Source organism: Aphelocoma coerulescens, chromosome 3 (genome assembly GCF_041296385.1).
Source record: "Aphelocoma coerulescens isolate FSJ_1873_10779 chromosome 3, UR_Acoe_1.0, whole genome shotgun sequence".
Lineage (NCBI taxonomy): Eukaryota > Metazoa > Chordata > Aves > Passeriformes > Corvidae > Aphelocoma > Aphelocoma coerulescens.
In genome coordinates this window covers 77,989,567-78,007,399 of record NC_091016.1, presented here as the reverse complement: position 1 = coordinate 78,007,399, position 17,833 = coordinate 77,989,567, and the positions used below count along the sequence as shown (strand labels likewise).

Sequence of the window (17,833 nt, the reverse complement as noted above, 5' to 3'; positions counted from 1 at the left end):
CGTTTGGTATCGCTCCCTAATCTAAAATGTAGCTGAAAAGGAACTGGCACCGGATCAGCGGCCTCATCTGGGAAGGAACAGAGAGGCTCTAGGGGAGAGACAAGAAACAAGCCTCTTTTCACATCCTACCACCCTTGGGCATTTTGTGCGTCCCTTCTTTCTTCCCTGAAAGAGGCCTTTGTCACAGACGCGCAAATCCTATACGATTTATTTCAGAGGGAGAGAAGGTCTTTTTATTTATTCCCCCCCCTCCCCTTTTTCGCAGTTCGGCGACAACAAATAAGTCCCTGTGCTGCGCCCCCTCCTCTCTCCCCGGCCGGTGTCCACGGGGGCGGGGGACACCGACACGGGCGACCCCCGGGCACGCAGGGGGCACGCAGGGGCCCCGTACAGCCGGTCATCGGCGCTGCCCCCGGCCCTCCCCGCGCTGCGGCCGCGGCTCCCGGCGGGGGAGGCGGGCGCGGGGTCCGCGTGTGCGTGCGTGGGGGAGACCCGCAGCAGCGCGGCCGCCTCCCCTCGCCGGGAGCCCCCGCACCCCATCACCGCTTGGGCGCACAAAGGAAACAGACCCGCCGCAGCATCCATCCATCCATCCATGCATCCCCCCGCCCCCGCTCTCCCGGGAGGGCTCCGGCCCCTCCGTTACCTGGGTTGGTTCGGCTCGGCTCGGCTTAGCTCAGCGCAGCGCGGGGCCGGGGCGGCGCCGCCGCACTCGCATCCTCCTCGCTCCGCTCCTCCGCTGGCTGCCCCCGCCCGCCCGCCCGCAGCGAGGGGCGCCGCTCCGGGCGCCGCTGCCTCTCCCCGGGGCAGACGCGCTGCGCCGAGCCGCGGCCGGGCGCGGAGGCGGCGACTCCGTGCGGCGGCACAGCCGCAGCCTGGGCAGGGATGAGCTCGCACGGGCTCTCCGCGCTGCTACTGCTGCTGGTGCTGCTGCCGCCGCCGCCTCGCCTCCGCTCCGCTCCGCTTCACCCGGACGAGCGCGGCTCGGGCGCTCCCTCCCACCGGGCTCCTGACAGATGGCGCAACCGCAGCGCCGCCGCCGCCCGGCCCCGCTCCTCCGCCCGGAGCCGGCAGCGCCCCCCCGCCCGCCTCGCCCCTCCGCGGGGGCGGCCCTGACTGACAGCGGCGACGACCAATGGCGGAGCGCGGCCCGCAGCCGCCGCCACTCTGATTGGCGGGCGGCGGGGGAGGCGGGGCAGCGGCCGCGGGTGGGCAGCGCCCACCGACGCCCCCGGGCAGCGGCCGCCGCTCCGGGCGCTCGGCGGGGCCGTGACGGAGGCGGACCCGGCCTGGCCGGGAAGGGAACCGGGGACGAAGAGGCGGGAGAAGGAAGAAGAGGAGGGGTGGCTGCTCCGTGTCGGGGGTCGCGGCCGGCAGCTGCCAGCGCCGTAGCGGTTCGCTATGCTCCGCGCCCCGCTGGGGCGCCTCGGGAGGCGGGAGGAGTGAGCTGAACGTCTCAACATCCCCGATGAATGGGAGAACAATCTTAAGCAGATTATGCTTTCTTTGTGAAAGACGACGGCTTGTTTTACTATTATGATTTTTTTTATCCGTAATTCTTGAAATTGGCAATAGTGGGTGATAAGGCAACGGCGGTAATGAAATACGCGGAGGTTTTCCAGAGTTATGGTTTTATTCCATTTTCCACATTTAATCGCGGAGTATTCAACCAGCCGTGCTGGGAGGAGCGCCAGCCCCACGATGTTTGTCTTTCGGGGGTGTACCTGCTGTCCCCACAGCACGGCTGATCACCTTTGCTGGGGCTTCGGTCTTGCAGTGTATTCAAAGATGCGCAGGCTGCACTGTCCTGCAGTCACGGGTCAGCCTGCTCCACAGGCAGGTTATTGGAAAAGTTCTCTGTACGCTTTGTTCCCTTCAGGTTCTCAGCAACGCCATAAATCCTCCCAGCATTTCTCAAGGTGTTGCATCCACGTCCAACGCCCGTTGAAAGCACCACATGCTCCAGCTTCAGGTCCTCTCCCCAGCACCGCCCCGTCTGTGACCTTGGGTGCTCCCATACTGACAGATTGGCACATCTCGCTGTCACTTGTCTCCTAGACTTGGAAAGCTCTTTTGCCTTAGGACTGAAGAGATTGCAGTTTAGGCTTCAACAAGAACAGGAGAGACATACAAAATACAAATGCAGAGGGCGAGAAACTTAATTAAATATGTTGAAATAGCAAAGAGAACTGTAACACAAGTTTTCAATAAATGAGGTTTACATTTCTCTCCCACTTCTCCCTGGATTTCATTTTTGTATGCTGGTATTTAACCAGAGAATTATGTCATCTTGACAATTTGATTTCCTGATGAAATTACAGTTTTACAAGTTCAAATATAAACTTGTTTCTTATCAAGATGTCTACAGCTGAGTGTTCAGAACAAAAAAGGGTTTCACTTCTCTGTCTGGGTGACTGTGTAGGCTGTGTGTAGGTGACTCTTGATCATTACATTTCAGGACCAAACACAATTTTTTCCACAAGTTCACATAAAGAATTTGGAGAAGATGGGGAATTCCAAAATAAAATGTCACTTGTGTCACTTCTCATTTTAAACCTGATTGTAGATGTACAAAGAAACAAGTTTTTCAGGTTCCTAGGTAGCTCATTTTTAGTTCCTATCCTAATCCTTCTATGCAGATTGATTTTTAAAATCATTTATTTTACCATGTAAAAGGTATAATCAACACAAGAGTGGAAATTTACAGATCAATTGAAAAAACAACTTTTGATTTTCCTCCTGTTGGGTGAAAACTGCAGCTCGGTGGAGAGGTCTGATTATGCCTTTCCAGAAACACTGACTGGGATCCTGATCCTGTAGACTTTGAGGAGCTCAGGCTGCAGCCATTGGGCCAGCAGCAGGCAGAGCAGATTTATGAACTTCCAACTTGGAGACTATAAGGACTTCAAATGGTGTCTTAGTACTCCAGGCTCCTCAGCAGAAAACCAGCACGTGGCTCTAGGGAAAGGGACATTGTTGCATGCCTTGTTTGCTTTTTTTATGGGCTTATATATAATCTCACCTCCCCACAAGTCAATAGAGGTTTCTTGGGGACCTTAAGCATCTTGGAAATTAATCAAACAACCAGATATTCTTTCTGCAAAAGATACAGGAAAGAAATGCATGTAATTTTATAACCAAAAAAGTGGGAATAAAGAATCTTTGTCCAAAATTTGAGTGCTCTTGCTCTGGATGGCACAAAAAAACCCAACAAACAAACAAACAAACACCCAGACAAAAAACTACTTGACACTCTTTTTTGAGCCAAACCAGAAAATAACCAGTTAATCAATGAAAGCAGACCAAAACACTATCACACAGCAGCCACAGCACTCCTCTAAGCTTGGGCAGATAAACTGGCTCAGCAGCATGTCATAGAAAATCTGACTCTGAGCTAGTATAGCTGAAGAGGAACAAGGTGTGGAGTCAGGAATCAAATGCTGGTAGTTGCATGGGAAGCATAGGGAGGATCTTGGGTTTCCCCTTTAGGGTACCTGTACTTTCCTTAGGATCACAAAGCTGCTGTGAGTTCCTGCAGCCCCCGTGGCAGAGGTGGGACGTACTGGAGTGTTCCCTCTGCATGAGTCAATCCCACATGTCCCTACAGCAGCTCCTCCTCACACAAGTCTTGTTCTTTAGTACCACCATGGTTTGACTGTATTGATATTTGCCTTCAGGAATCACCCAGAAAATCTGACCGACATTCTCCCAGTTAAACAGAAGAAATAATTAAATTTACCTGCATAACACAAGAGTAGTTCTTTATACTCTCCTCTTATTCTCTCAACTTTTCTAAATAGCTTAACCTTAAGTCCATGACACTGTTTCTCTCACCTTCGTCTGTGTGGCCTTCCTCCTCATGCCAAACTACTTTCTCCTTTCTCCAACCTCACTTTAAAACACTTATTCATTAAAATCTTGAAATAATGTCCATTGAAATGCTGCTTCTCCATCATCCATTTTCATGGAAATGCTGTCAAAACCTTAACTCTGCAGTAACGTGTGCTAAACGATGTGGTGTCAAGATTTTCTCCTCTCCTTCCTATTCCCTTATCCTGTCTTCCTATAGAGGTACATGGCTTCTCACAGCCATGAAATATGAAATTTTATGAATATGAAATATTTCACAATATGAAAATTACAGAGCCTGATTAGGATTTATTAGTATTAATAATTTAGCATCTGGAAATACAGGGTAGCAGTCACAAAATGACACACAAGTGTCTTTTGGACTTGTCAGTGGACAAGAAATCAGTGACAGCTATCATGAATGTATGCTAAATAAATAATATCCACAGTTTTCAATAAAATGTGATATTTTGAGAAGCTAAACATGCTCACAGCTGTAATAGCAAGGAGGTGTAAAAGCAGCTCTTTTGTAGAACAGGCCAGGACATCAGCTCAATTTCTTTGATTGTGTCAAGCCACTCTTGGTAAAACTAGGCTGACTCTTAGAAATAACCATCAGAATTATTTTCTGGGTTCTTCTGAGCCATAATTTGTAAAAGTTAAATCCTAAGGAACTTGCATTTTAAAAGATCCCCAAAGTATTAAATTTTACGGTGTCTTTTTTTTTTTTTTTTTTAATAACAGATGTTATGATTGCAATTACCTTTCATAAGGATAAACAAATGTCATGCTCAAATTCTTCACTCAAACCAGTACACTAGTCACAGACTGATATGTCACTAATCTGCTTCACCATTTTATCTTCTTTCTTACGCTTCCTCCCTTTTTACATTGCTAACTTGGCAACACTTCCATTCGTTTTGGTTTTGGCTGGGTGTATTTTACCAGCCTGTCATGTATAGCATATTATAAATAATTACAGAGTAGTGGGGGGGGGGGGGAAAAAGGGATCTGAACTTGCCTACAGTATTTTAGGAGTATTTGCCTAAAACATCCCACTATATTTTCAGGAGGTGCTTCAACTGGGGAGTGCTAAATGGGTATTGCTGACTCACAGGTGATTACTGCCAGGGAATGCTGAGGTGGCAGGTCTGCCTGCCTGGGGACAACATCTTCGAGGTGTGAACAGCAGCCTGGAAGCAGTAGGGAAGGTTTGAACTGAGCTCTTCATCCTGCTCGTCAGCAATAGTCACTCTAATATACAGAAGCTGAAGGAAGAGTATCGGCAGGGATAGGAATAGAGCACTTTGCCTTTTGTTTACTAGGTAGATCATTTGTGGGAGTAAGTAGACAGAAGTAACATTATCACCTTCTATCTTTAAGGAATAAACAGAAGAGGCCTTTCTTATTGCTGTAGAGGGCCTAATCTCAAACATTTACGTTCATACAAGCCTACTTTTCTTACTGCCTTAGAATATCCCTAAAACAAAAATTGGAAGAAGTGTTTCCTCAGAGACTACACAGAGGTTTTCCAAAACCAGCAAAGCAGGTGTTAAAGTGTAAGAACAGCATCTTTAAATGGCATCACGCATTTTGTAAAAGTTAAATTTCTGTGTTTATAAGCTCCAGATGTATTTGCACTCTCTGTGGCTTCACATGGACACGGGGGAAAAAACAGACATGGAACAACCTTAGGAAATCCAGAAACAGCATAAAAATATTCAAGCCATTTTTCATAACTTCCAGATTTATTAGAAGCCACATCCTACTCGTCAGAAAAAAATTTGTTACTCTTATTTTATGTACTCAAATAAACATTTTGAATTCTCTGTGAAAGTTGGTAAAAGGTATTGACTTTCAGTAAAAATATTTTTGAAATGACAGTGAGGAGCCCGTGGGATAAGAACACTAAGGACAACGGTAATTTGTTGCTTTTATAATCCAGCCAAGGAATAGCAATTCTCTTCTTGGGACAGTATATTTTCAAAGATACAGGAGGCAGTGTGTGTGTTACATCACATAATTTTGTAGAGATGAAGAACAGATAATATACTTAAAGATGTGCTCCTTCTTCTGTCAGCATTGTCCTCCTGCTGTCAGCATTAGCCCTCTGCTGAGCATCAGAGGAATGCTGGGAAGGCTGGCTTCCTACAGTTGAATAAAGCCCAAGTTTATTCCTAAATATCACTTTCTTCATTTACTTGTAGAGACCAACACCACAGTAGATGCACTGATAAACTGCAGAAATAATTCCAAGAAATAGGCCCACACAGGGCTTTGTGATTCCCAGAAGTATACACTTTTCAAAGAACTACCTCCAAATTCTAAAAAAATAGAAGTTAACAGTTCCTTGTCTGTCACTGTTTGTCTCCAAGGCACACGGTGTAACAGAACTAACACAGCAATCTTCAGGTCTAAAATGTCAGCAGGTGCTAAGAAATAACTGGCTCCATGAGGATACTCAGATTATCCGAGGGAATACTTTGACTGTAGTGCTTCCGTCCCCAACATATAAAATGGGATGAAAATGTCTTCTTACTTGTGCAGCCTGAAGATCAATTACTATTTGTGAAGAATCGTAAATATTCTGGGCAGGCTGTACTGCAGAAGCATGAAGAAAATTAGTAATACTCTTTCCATTGTGGGGCTGAATTTTTGCACAGTGCCACCTCCTGAATGGGAGGAGAGGAATATTTCTATTTTTCTCTCTAATTCTTTTGGCCATTACATCACCAAATGAGTCAGGATCCTCTCAAAAAAAACTGATTCATGTTCCTGTGACTAACTGCTGCATCCACTCAGGGAGGCTACAGCAAGGTTATGTAAACTGTCCCAGTTCTGGCACTACCCAACTGTTGAACTCTTGACCTTCCACTTCTCATGATCTTTTAATCTATTTTTGGATGTGATTTCCCAGTTTGCTTGATAATTTTTTTTTTTTTTTTTTTTTCTGTAATGGTAAAATAACCCAGAGATCTGTCAGCCGGAGGTAGACTGGTTCCATGTGTATCGTTAGCAAAGACATATGCTAATGAGCTTATTAGAGGGTTGGGAGAGTCCTTTGGTTTCCTGCACTCCTCCTGGAGGCTGCCGCTACCACTCAGAGGCCGTGGGCTGTCCTTGTCTGCCTGGGACAATTACTAGGAAGGTACAAAGTGCACATCTTAGCAGTGAGTTTCCAGCTATCTGCTGACAGTGGAGCACTAGTGGGTGTTCCCCCAATTTGGGATAGGGGTTGAGCTTCTCATAAATTGTCTTACATGCCTTCTTTCCTTAATCTGCCACTTTCTACTCATGCTGGTAGAGGCTGTGTTCTCTCTAGTGCCCCATCTGTTTGTCCCTATCACACACCAACAGCCTTGATGCAGTGTTTTGCTGATAGTAGCCCTCTTTCTAATGAGATGCTGACTTGTGGACTGGATTCCAAGTAAGCATTAATAAGATTTGCATTTGCTTTCAGCTTATTAATCAGAGCCTCTTTCGCTGGTGTTATCTCCAAGGAAAACACATCCAAGCCAGCAGCGTGCTCGCTGTGCTCTTTACCCACACTGTGTCTGCTGGCACCTGCAAATGGATGTGATTCACTGCGAACCTCCCACAAAGCAGCCTTCACCTTGCTGTCAGCACATTGGCAGCACCACGGAATGCTGTTGTGGAGCTTCAGGTTTGAGTGCCACTGCCCTCCTTTTGCATCATTCTCACCTCTTGTAGTATTTTGAACTGACTATTTTGTTGACAATGTCAAAGTGAACCTGTGCCCTCGTCGGCTTATTTTCTAACTGGGAGCCTTTATTGCTTGGCAATTGGAATTGCATCTGTCATTAGGGATGAATTCTGGATCCTTCAGCTAAAGAAAAACCAATAATCATGGCACCGTGCTGTAGCTGCCTGTATGCAGATGACTGTGCTCATCATCTGGACATTCCCTAGCTGCACTGGAAAACAGATACAGAGATACAGGATGTTGTGAAGCCAGGCAGAAGGAGGAACAAAATAAATGCGGCCACACTGCTCTCTGAGATGCACAGCCACATGCTGAACAGATGCATCAGCACTAAGCTGGTGAGTACCCAAGTGAAGAGCCAAAAAACTTTCTAAGACTGTTTCTACCCAAAAAGAGTATCTGCTCAGTCTGGAACAGATGACCATCTTGCTGAACTGTTCAAAACTCCCGTGATTATCAAATCTTAAAGTACCTAAATATGAGACGTTTCCTCAACAAGCGAAAAGCTGGATCTGTATGCAAGGGTAAGGAGCAGTTTCCCACGTAAATGCACGATTTAGGATGAACCAGACCCAAAACTGTTAATCCACTAATAGAAAAGAGAAAACACAGAAAGGTACCCATATGAATGCAAAACCCAAATGCACAGAGGTAAAATCTAGACAAACAAAATTAAAAGGGAAAAATGAATAATCTGAGGTCTAATAAAGGTCTCCCTGCACAAAGACTTTGTATGCAGTGTTCATGGAAAGAGAAGTCATTGAGATTAAATGTACTGATAAAAGAAATAATGCTAAATAGAATTGTCAAGCAGGCAGGAAGTGTGACCAAGAGTCAGATTTTGCAGACACATAGTATTAATGTAGTGCAAAGGCATGGAAACAGAAATTATGCTGTAAACCTCAGAAAACCTCATGATATGCATGCAAGATGGCATCAAAAAACCTATCCTGAAATCAAACCCCATGATGCAAACTAAAAAAAACCTCAGGAAATCAAATGCAAAAGAAGCAATAGGGTGGTAGGAAATACGTGAAGCGGTAAGATTTCAGCCTTGTTTGAGAGAAAAACTCAGTCAGCTAAAGTACTGTAATGGTGGTAGGATGGTATAAAATCCAAGCTGCCATCATTATTCCCAGTCCTTGAAGGTGAGGTCAGCAGGACTGTCATGGGTGTCACCGTGTGAACGACTGTACCAACTTAGGCGGGATAAGCATCTTTTGTTACGCAGATCACGGTGACTCTGTGCTTGAGTGTTTTGCTGCACCCTTCTCTTACACACCTTTCCTACCAGGAACAACAGGATGTTTCTTTTCAGATGCCCATGCTTCACTTCAGTGTTCATTTCATTTGAGATCTAAGAAGATTTGGCTGGTAACTGGGCTCCCTTTTCCCGAAAGTGCCTTTCGGGTGTCCCTGAAGTATGTATATGTGTGCTTCCACTTTCCCCGTGCTGTGTCTGAATGAGAAAAGTTCGGCAAAGCACCGTAACCAGAAAAGCTTGCACATTTGCAGACAGCTGGAATTCATGACTAAATACCTTCCTGGATGAGGACTTCTTGCCTAGGAGAAGCAGGATGATTCCTAGTGCTTCATGGCAAACAGTGGCAATGTTGAAAGCACTCAGGTAAGTCAAACGGCTCCTCTGCAAGATTATGGACCTCATCTAGATAAGGAAAGTTGGCAGTGGCATTTAGGATCCTATCTGCAGAAGAAGTGAGTAATCCCTGTCAACAACAGGAGTAGGATTAGCTGAATCTCCTGGGTGCAGCATGCATCTCGCAACCTTTTGCTGGCCACAACCTGGTTTGAGAGTTCAGTAAGTGGAATAAAATTTGACTGTAACCACAGTAAAATGTGCTTTTCTGCCATGTCATTCACATGCATTTGCAGACTTCCTTGGGATTATGTGCCAAAGAGGTAAAAGCAACAAAGCTGCATCTAAAGATAATTTCTAAATGGCTTTAATAGTAGTTTTTTAAACTAGCAGACATTATTTTTACTATTTTCTCACCATCAGACGATTGCTGAATTCTGAAATAAAGGAAAAAAAAAGCATAGACATGGTTACCACATGTAACCATCACATACCACCAGAAAACAGATAATCCCTTATCCTATCCCAAAATAAGGCAGTATGACTGAAAAGGCAACAACACTATGCAGTGCTAGTGAGTTGTTCTTTGGAGTACCAGTTCCTACAGCAGAAGACAGCTGGTAGATTTTTGACAGAGTTCATTGCCACCACAGAATCAAAAGACACCCAAAGGAAGAAGAAATGTCTAGCAATCATGTTTGATGTGAGTTGTTTCATCATTAAGTTTGAGGGTGTAAAGCTACTGAAGTAGAAAATTACACTAAATCTCTAGAGAGCACTTTAAAAGAGTTATTGCTTGTGACTCTCCATGATGCTGAAACTGCAATGCTACATTTTGAGGTACACAACAAAAAGAGGGAATTAGATATACATAGCTGGCCTAATTTTCTGGTCATGAAAATACAGCAGATGAATGAAGATACAAGATCCTCAAATTGCTAGAAAAATGGGTAAGAGAAAGGCACAGAAAGCAATCAAGCCAATTATTTACCATTGTCAAGGAAGCATCTGAAAGGAAGCTGACAGCAAACCATATGAAACAAGTGCTCATATCTATAATTTTGTGGAACTGGGCATATGCCAAAGGAGAACTCCCACCCACATGCACAGAGTACTTCCATTTTTGAGGCAGTCTGGGCATGCAAGATAGAGCATCATAGATAAGAGCTGTTGGCTCACAGCATTCAGATCACAGATGCTTCCTCAGAGCACCTTCTGAAACCAAAGTGTGTCTCCAAGAACCTGGAGATGTCACTGTTTGGCAGACATGGCTAGGGTTATCAAAGACCTGGTAAACAGTTGGAGTTCATGTGGGTATGTGCAAAACCAACCCAAACCTGGTGAAATGTACATAGCATTTGGTTTGTCTGTGCTCTAAAAAGGGAGAGCATGGGAATGAACTTGAGTATTGGTAGCACACTGTCCACACCACTTATTTGTCATTTATTCCTGGCTCCTCTTGGATGATTCAAACATAGGTTTCTTCAAGCAACTACTCTGCAGATTGGTAGGCATGATCTAGTGTGTTCCATTTGAAAATTGGGGCCAGGGATCAGTCCCTGATCCTCCCTTACTCACTGGTGTAGACATAGTTAGTCACAGGTGTGTTTTGGGGTGACTGTATGATCCTATCGCTGCCCTATGCTCAGAAATTAATTTTGTGTCTTCTGTGCTTTTAAACTGAGTCTGAGAGGGGGGATAGGAAAAAAAAACCTGAGAGAACTTTCCAAGCAGTGTTGAAGGACACAGAGATAGCAGACTTCTCTGCTTCGGCTGTGGCGAGAGGAGCGGGAGCAAACACCCTGTTTGCTTTTCAGCCAGTTTCTCAGCTCCTTTTATCCAGAGGGAGACAGAGAGAGTTGAACTTTATTTTCCTGGGACTTCGATTTTTTTTTTTCCCTTCTTCTTTTCTGGACTGTTTCAATATCAGAACACATCGGGAGGATTTTTTTGCATCAAGGCCCCAGAGGAGGGCCTGTCCCATCCCAGTTCCAAGGAGGAGGGGAGAGGCTACCCAAGGAGGCACACAAATTTTCCCAGGTTTCTCTCCAGAGCAAGAGGTTTTATCATTTAGCTTTATTATCCTTTTTCTATGTGTTTGTTAAATAAATCATTTTTATCTCTTTCACTTTCCTTCGGGGAAAATTTATTTTTTCCCAAACCTGGTGGGAGAGGGCTGGTTGTAACTTGCCTTCTATCAGAGGATATTTTCCTCCAAATTTGTCCAAACCGGCACAAGGTGGTTCAGAAAAAGTTAAATCTTCCTTGTATCCTCCCATCCACACCACAGATATTTCTTGCTACTGCCTAACTGAGGTGACCTACCTGAGATGCTGAAATTGCCTTGGCTGCCCATCCCTCCCTGTCTGTGCACACACTGTGGGCTGTCTTTCAGGCTGACAGGAAGCAGATGACTGTCAGACACTGCACTGACGACAGCAGGAATCATTTCAGCAGGCCTGATACCTTCAGCCTCGTGCTTTCAGATAACAGCCCTGACTTGGGCCACTCTGTTCAGATGATTTACCTTGGAAGAGGAGTCCTACATCACCATCACGTTATGATGCCAAAGCTTAATCACTGCTTAGAAGTGCCACAGACCTATTAAAGCAAGCTGCTAAAAAGAAAATATATGCCAAACCATCCCTGAATAGAATAACACTCCCTGCAGAAAGTGTCAACAGCAGCCTGGTGAAGATTCTTGCTGTCAAGATGAATGTATACCTTTGGTACTTTACCCTATTGTTGTAAAGTATTTGAACCTTGATAGTGTGCCCCAGCCAAACCATTTTTAGTTATTTTTACCAGAGCCCTCAGAGTGGGACCAGGCTGAAATTACCCTCACCAGCTTCACCTGGCCTTTCCACCTTCAGCTGCAGCACATCAGCCCCAAGAGGGTTTTAAGCTCCCATCTGAAGGTGTGAGGAGAGAGGTAGGATAGGCTTATATAGGCTTCCTGTCCTTTGCTGTCTTGTTTAGATTTCTTGGACTAACTTGGCTGCTGATCACTGGATAGGTTTTGTTGCTGTCATCATCTTAATGCTGCTTGCCTGGATCAGGAGCCCTACCTGTTGGAGCCCTCAGGAACTCATCAAGGACTGAAAGGTAAGCTGTCCTAAATGGGGAAAGAAGAAGCTGAAAAACTAAATACCAAGACAGCAAGAAATAGATAAAAAAGCACTGTGCTGAACTAGATTAAAACCAATTGTATTATTAGAAAAGTGCATGTGGAGCTGATGGACAAAATAGAGAAACCAATCAAGCAATGTGAGCTCTCATGCACAGCAGTTGTAAAATGTATTGTACTGTATTATGTAAAAGTTGTAAAATGTGTAAGTAAAGTCGCATGTAAAAGTAGGTAGAATGTATAAGTAAGTAAAATGTGTAAGTAGGTAACATATAAACAAGGAGCAGTATTCACATTAATTTCTTGAGACAAAATTAAATGTTGCAAGACAAATCACCCAAGTGGAGGCATATACCAGGATTAGGTGTGGGTTGTGTCTAGGGACCTCAAAAACTCAACATGTAATGTTTGATAAAGGAGACTTGCAGCATAACTCTTGGCTGTGCTGGTACTGGCAGTTGCAGTAGAGTGGAGTAGCTGTGGAAGGCTGGGGTGCCTGTCGAGGGCTGCTTGGGACAGGAGGCCCAATTTGTTCCCTATGCTGCTGCCACGTGAGCCATTCCATGCCCCTTGGCCACTACACATGGCAAAGGGATTTTTTTATCTTGTCTTTCTGTCCATGCATGTGTACGGAACAAGAGGCATGATGGAAGGACTTGAAGGGCAGCCAAAATGAAAGCGAGAGAAATCATTGGAGCAGCCAACGGGCTCCAGCAAGAGGAAAAGGGGACACTGAAGTACATAGTAGTCTTTCCATTAATTTCAGGGCAGGCTGGATCAAACCCATGTAAGCCTAAGGCCAGAAACAGGAAATGTCACGCTGAGTATTAGGAAACAAACTGTGGCAGTGAATGCAATCAAGCAATTTGTGCACAGGGAGGGAACAGAGTCTTGTCCTACTGTGGATGGTGACATACTATTACAGCACTCTAGAGTCCTTTAGAATGAGTTTCCTCACCTATCTCATTATTTAGGATTTTTTTGTTTTGTTTTTAATTCACTGTGCTCTGAATTAAAAATACAAAAAGAACCCTCTTCTTCCCTCTGTCCTTGAGAATAACAGGCCATTTCAGGCAAAGAAACCTCTGGCACTTCAAACAGCAGAGGTAGAGCTAACATTCGTTAATGAATTATTTGGTGACATAACATGATGGTGCCCAAGAGATTCATACTTTGAAAAATATTTTTGTTATTTAAATTTAGAGATTTAGCACTTAAATAACAAGCCAGGAATCTCCCTTTACTCTTTGGGGCTTGCTACTTTGTTCTGCTTTGAGGTGTGCAAAATTTGACATCTCTTGCTTTTGGAATATATAAAGTTAAAGACGATTTTTTTGACAAAGCAATCTAATTTTCAGAGGTTTGTGCTTCACTCTTCACAGATGATTGGAGTCAAACGGGCCAGATTCTCGGCCCTATGAAAACTCATTCTAGTTATCCAGGGAATTTTAAGGGAATTCTGAGATCAGCACAGTAAGAAAAGCAATGGACTTCACTATGAGCATGTTTCACGGCTGTAAAGAAACAGTATCAGTAGGCTAAAACTCGTATTTTATATCACAGCATGTATGGTGTGTACTTTACTCACAGTCTTCTCCCGAACTGCTGTGGATGGTGTTCTCTGCAAAACAGGTATTGTAAATACTATCACTGAAAAAGTAGAGCTGGGAAATGCTCTGTAAACAATCCTAAGTGCCCAGAAAATCAGCAATCTATGGCTTCTCCCCCTTGGTCTGATCTGGGCTGTTGTTTTGAGCTGTTGCTGGCACAGTACTTTTGTCCTGTCCCAAATCTTGTTTAAGTGCAGACAATTAAGATCTAGTCAGCATTAATGACCCTATGAAACTAAGGGCATTATCACTTAGCACTGTGCAGTGCAGCACACTGCAGAGCCCTACCAGTTAGCATCACATGAGCCCTTCTGGAAAAGGAAGACTTACCATTGTGCTGCGTGTTTTCCCGACAAATTTGCTAATTTCATGCATGCTTTGGGAATCAAGGCAAAGATTTCTGCTAGGTGCTTATTATGCCTCATCTCGTGCAATTCTGAGCAAGACTTTTGGCATCTGGTGAGTTCAGTCATTGTAATTGCATGGTCTTTAGAGCAGATCCACCTGTAAAAAGCAAGCAGAGCTGCTAAACAAGAACCTCTTGAAAAGGAAAGGGAGACACTAAGACTGGAGGTCTGGCCTAGGTAAAACTAAAAGGGGAAGAAGCAGAGAAGAAGAGGTACCTACTGTTCTCCCACCAGCTCTCTCATGCCTCCAGGGCCAGTCAGTATTCCTGTGGTAGCCCTCACTCCATCAGGCTCAGTGGGCTTACTCCATGCTCACACTGCTGACACAGAGGAGCCTTTGTAGAATTACAAACCCCTCTAGCTTTACTGGCAGTCACACCAACTTGCACACCAAAGAGCAAAGTTGTCTTGGAACTGCAGTCAACAAATGTGGTGGCTGGCATTAGATTGCACATTTAGTGTTGCATTTTCCAGTCTAAGGATCAGCTATTGACAGTGATCAGTGTCAGGACAATTACAAAACAGTGTCAAATTTGCAAGGAAGGACGTGAAAGTGTTGTAGTATGGATTTTCTTTTTAATTAGTAGCTGCGTGAAGTTACCAATGAAATGCTAGAAACAGTTTTCAAGAGTGATCAGTCAGAAACTAGGTGAGATGCTCAAAACTATCTGGTAAGTATCACTTGAGGTTGTATCATATCTAAAAACTACAACACTTGCATTTTATATCAGAACATTAACATAAGAGCAAAGGGAGTGGAGAAAGTAGCTGTGAGGAACTTGACCAATTCATGACCCAGAACAGTAATAAAAGGCTTAGGCACAAATTTAGAGGACCTCAGGATACATGATGGATAGCAAATAAAAGAAGTAAGGGACCAAGGAGTCCTTTGCCTTATAGACACCTCTTCTTTAACCTGAACATCATCTGTTCAGTGTTAAAATTCATATGAGCGAGGTGCCCTGTCCACCTGAACTGTACTTCACAGGGCCAAATGAAGAAAAGAAAAAAACCAAACCCCAAGAGTAAGCATATATGGAATTAGCTATCCACACTTCTACCCAAGTTGGACTGCTGCAAGAGAAAGGGATGTCAGTGTTAGTACCCCACTGGTGGCCGAGAGAGAAATGTGGCTCTGTAGTGAGCCCTCAGCCCAATGCACTCCATTCTGGCAGCCCCAGGGTCCTCTATTGTAATGACTTTCTCCTGGGAAAGAAATTCCCTATTTGTGCTATAATTTTGCTCAGTTTATTATGCCATATTCTGAAAATGTTTTCTTTTAACATATTTCCTTTTAATATGTACTTGCAAATTGAATGTATACTCATGTTAACATAACTGTGACTAATTGTATTTGTTTATAAGAATCCGTGATTTTTCTTGTTATTCAGTGTGGGCTTTTCATATGGAGTTTAGGAGTATTGGAACTTAGCAATTTCTTTATTCTTCACCAAGGGTGTTTTTCTTGATCAAAACTACTCACATATCCATAGTAAGAGCATTCAAAGCCATTCAAGCTCCATAAATTAATCCACACAATATGAATGCACAGAATTACATTTTCTTCATTCATCTTCACCAACTGCTGTCATTTAGCTCTGAAGTCATTCTCTTTCTCCTCCTCTCCCTGACCCCACACCCCTGTGTTTTTTTTGTTATGCAAACTTGGCAGATTTAGGCTGTCTATTAGGTATGTTTGAGGATTATGCTTTTGCTTTGTGCTGAATGGAAAAAACAATTTTCTGTTTCAAGGAAAAAAATCTAAGAAATTAACACTTGTTGGAAACTCCATCCTCTCCAGCTTTCTAGCTGAAAAAAAAAATTATTGAGTTGCATATTGTTTGAGACTTAAGTGGTCAATAAAGCCTGATCAAATGTTTCCAAATTTAAAGTTATTTAAAGTAGTACAGACCATTCCAGTCAGTCAGACATGAGTTTAAAGCTTATGCTTCTATCTGGATAGAGTGGGGGTTCTCCAAGTTTTTTTTGCTTCTGAATGAAGTATTTCAGAGATCATAGTGTTTTGGAAAGGAGAAGGAAGCATTAATTGCTGTTACAAATCCACTTCCCATGGCTTGAAAATCTTCACTATCAAAACTGCCTGTATGTCACTTTAAGCAGTCTTTTGCTTCTTTGTCTCCAAGGTACCCATAACCTCTCAAATGCTGTTTTTTGATCTACTCAGCCACTTTTCATATAATATACTGAAACTAGCAACATTTATCTTGGAAATGCTTTATTGTTTTAAGTATTTTGACTTTGCTGTATGCATTTGGAAAGCACATCAGCTTCATAAAAAAATATAGATTTTCTCTTATTATCAAATGTCATTATGCAGTGAGAAGAACTGTGAAGTGCTTTTATTGAAGTTGTTTTCGTCTCAATTATTGCTAAAGGCTTTCAAAAAAGGTAATATCTAAATGGTAATTCATGAGAGCACTTTCAGGACTGATCATGATGTCACAGTGGGACTATACTGATGTGCAATTATTGGGGGTTTTTGCCACATTTGGTGGAGTTGCTCCCAGTTTATACTAGCACAGATGAGAATATTCACAGAAATAAAGGCTGTGAAGCTCTTGGAAATATGTCATCTTATGTCTTGCCTGTTTGAAACCTCAATTTCCCCATCATTTGAATCCTACTTTGAAACTCAACAGTTCATTAAATACTGTGTCACTGAAGTCAGAATTTGGAAGATCTGTTAATGAGTTGCTATTGGGGAAGGCACCTTAAGATGATGGATGTGGTTTTGGATTTTACTGAAGTAACTGTGAAGAAGATTTAGGAGGCTTATATAAAAGTACTGGATGATTTAAGGAGAAGAGGAGGTTAACTGGAATTCTGAAAGGTGGTCCTGTTGGCTTTGCGAAACACATACTCTTCTTATTTCTTCCATGGGAAGTGGGACAACCCAGCAACCTCCTCCCCCACCTGAATATCTGTAATCCTTGTACATAGTATGAAACATGATAAACTGAGACTCCATGATGTGCACTGTGATCAAATCTCTAATATTTTCATCATAAACATTTATGGGCAGCTTAATTATCTTTCTTTCTGTATGTCGTCATTAAACAGTTCAGTTTCCTGGAACTGGAATTTTTGTCTGCCCCTTTATTTTTTCCTTTTAAAAAAAATTTTTAGTTTTAGCTTTGAATCTCTTCCAACAGGATTCTGAACTTTATAGCACAAATCTTTGCTTGGCCAGGCAATATGTGCACTTCCTCTCATGAGGCCCACCACTGGGACGGATACAAGAAACTTGATGAGGTATCTGAAATGACTCCAGTACCCACCCAACTTATCCCCCTTAAGTGACCTTTCTGAAGTCAACAGTCTTCTTAATGCTGCATATAAAGTGATCTTTTATATGAACTTTATGCAAAACAAAAACAGAGCAGAGGACTCTTTGAAGCCTAAAGCACACCTCTAACTCACCAAAACTTGGTGATGTCCGAGGCCCTTTTATCTTCCTTTTTTTCTTGAGACAGTTTTTTTTTGTTGTATTCAATATTT

At 43.5% G+C, this 17,833-nt stretch overlaps 1 protein-coding gene and 1 long non-coding RNA gene across 4 annotated transcripts in view; one reads left to right on the top strand and one right to left on the bottom strand.

Moving 5' to 3' along the window:
* The window catches only part of FYN (FYN proto-oncogene, Src family tyrosine kinase), a 137,751-nt gene extending 136,749 nt beyond the window's left edge, over positions 1-1,002 (bottom strand). For all 3 annotated transcript variants that reach the window (XM_069010963.1, XM_069010966.1, XM_069010965.1), the window contains exon 1: positions 647-1,002. The gene's annotated coding sequence lies outside the window, so the exon portion shown is untranslated. The remainder of the gene's footprint in view (positions 1-646) is intronic.
* An 11,110-nt stretch (positions 1,003-12,112) lies between these two features.
* On the top strand, positions 12,113-17,380 carry LOC138108381 (uncharacterized). The gene is made up of 3 exons (XR_011149946.1): positions 12,113-12,275; positions 13,861-13,929; positions 15,303-17,380. It is a non-coding gene; the product is annotated as an uncharacterized lncRNA (long non-coding RNA).
* Positions 17,381-17,833: the final 453 nt, after the last annotated feature.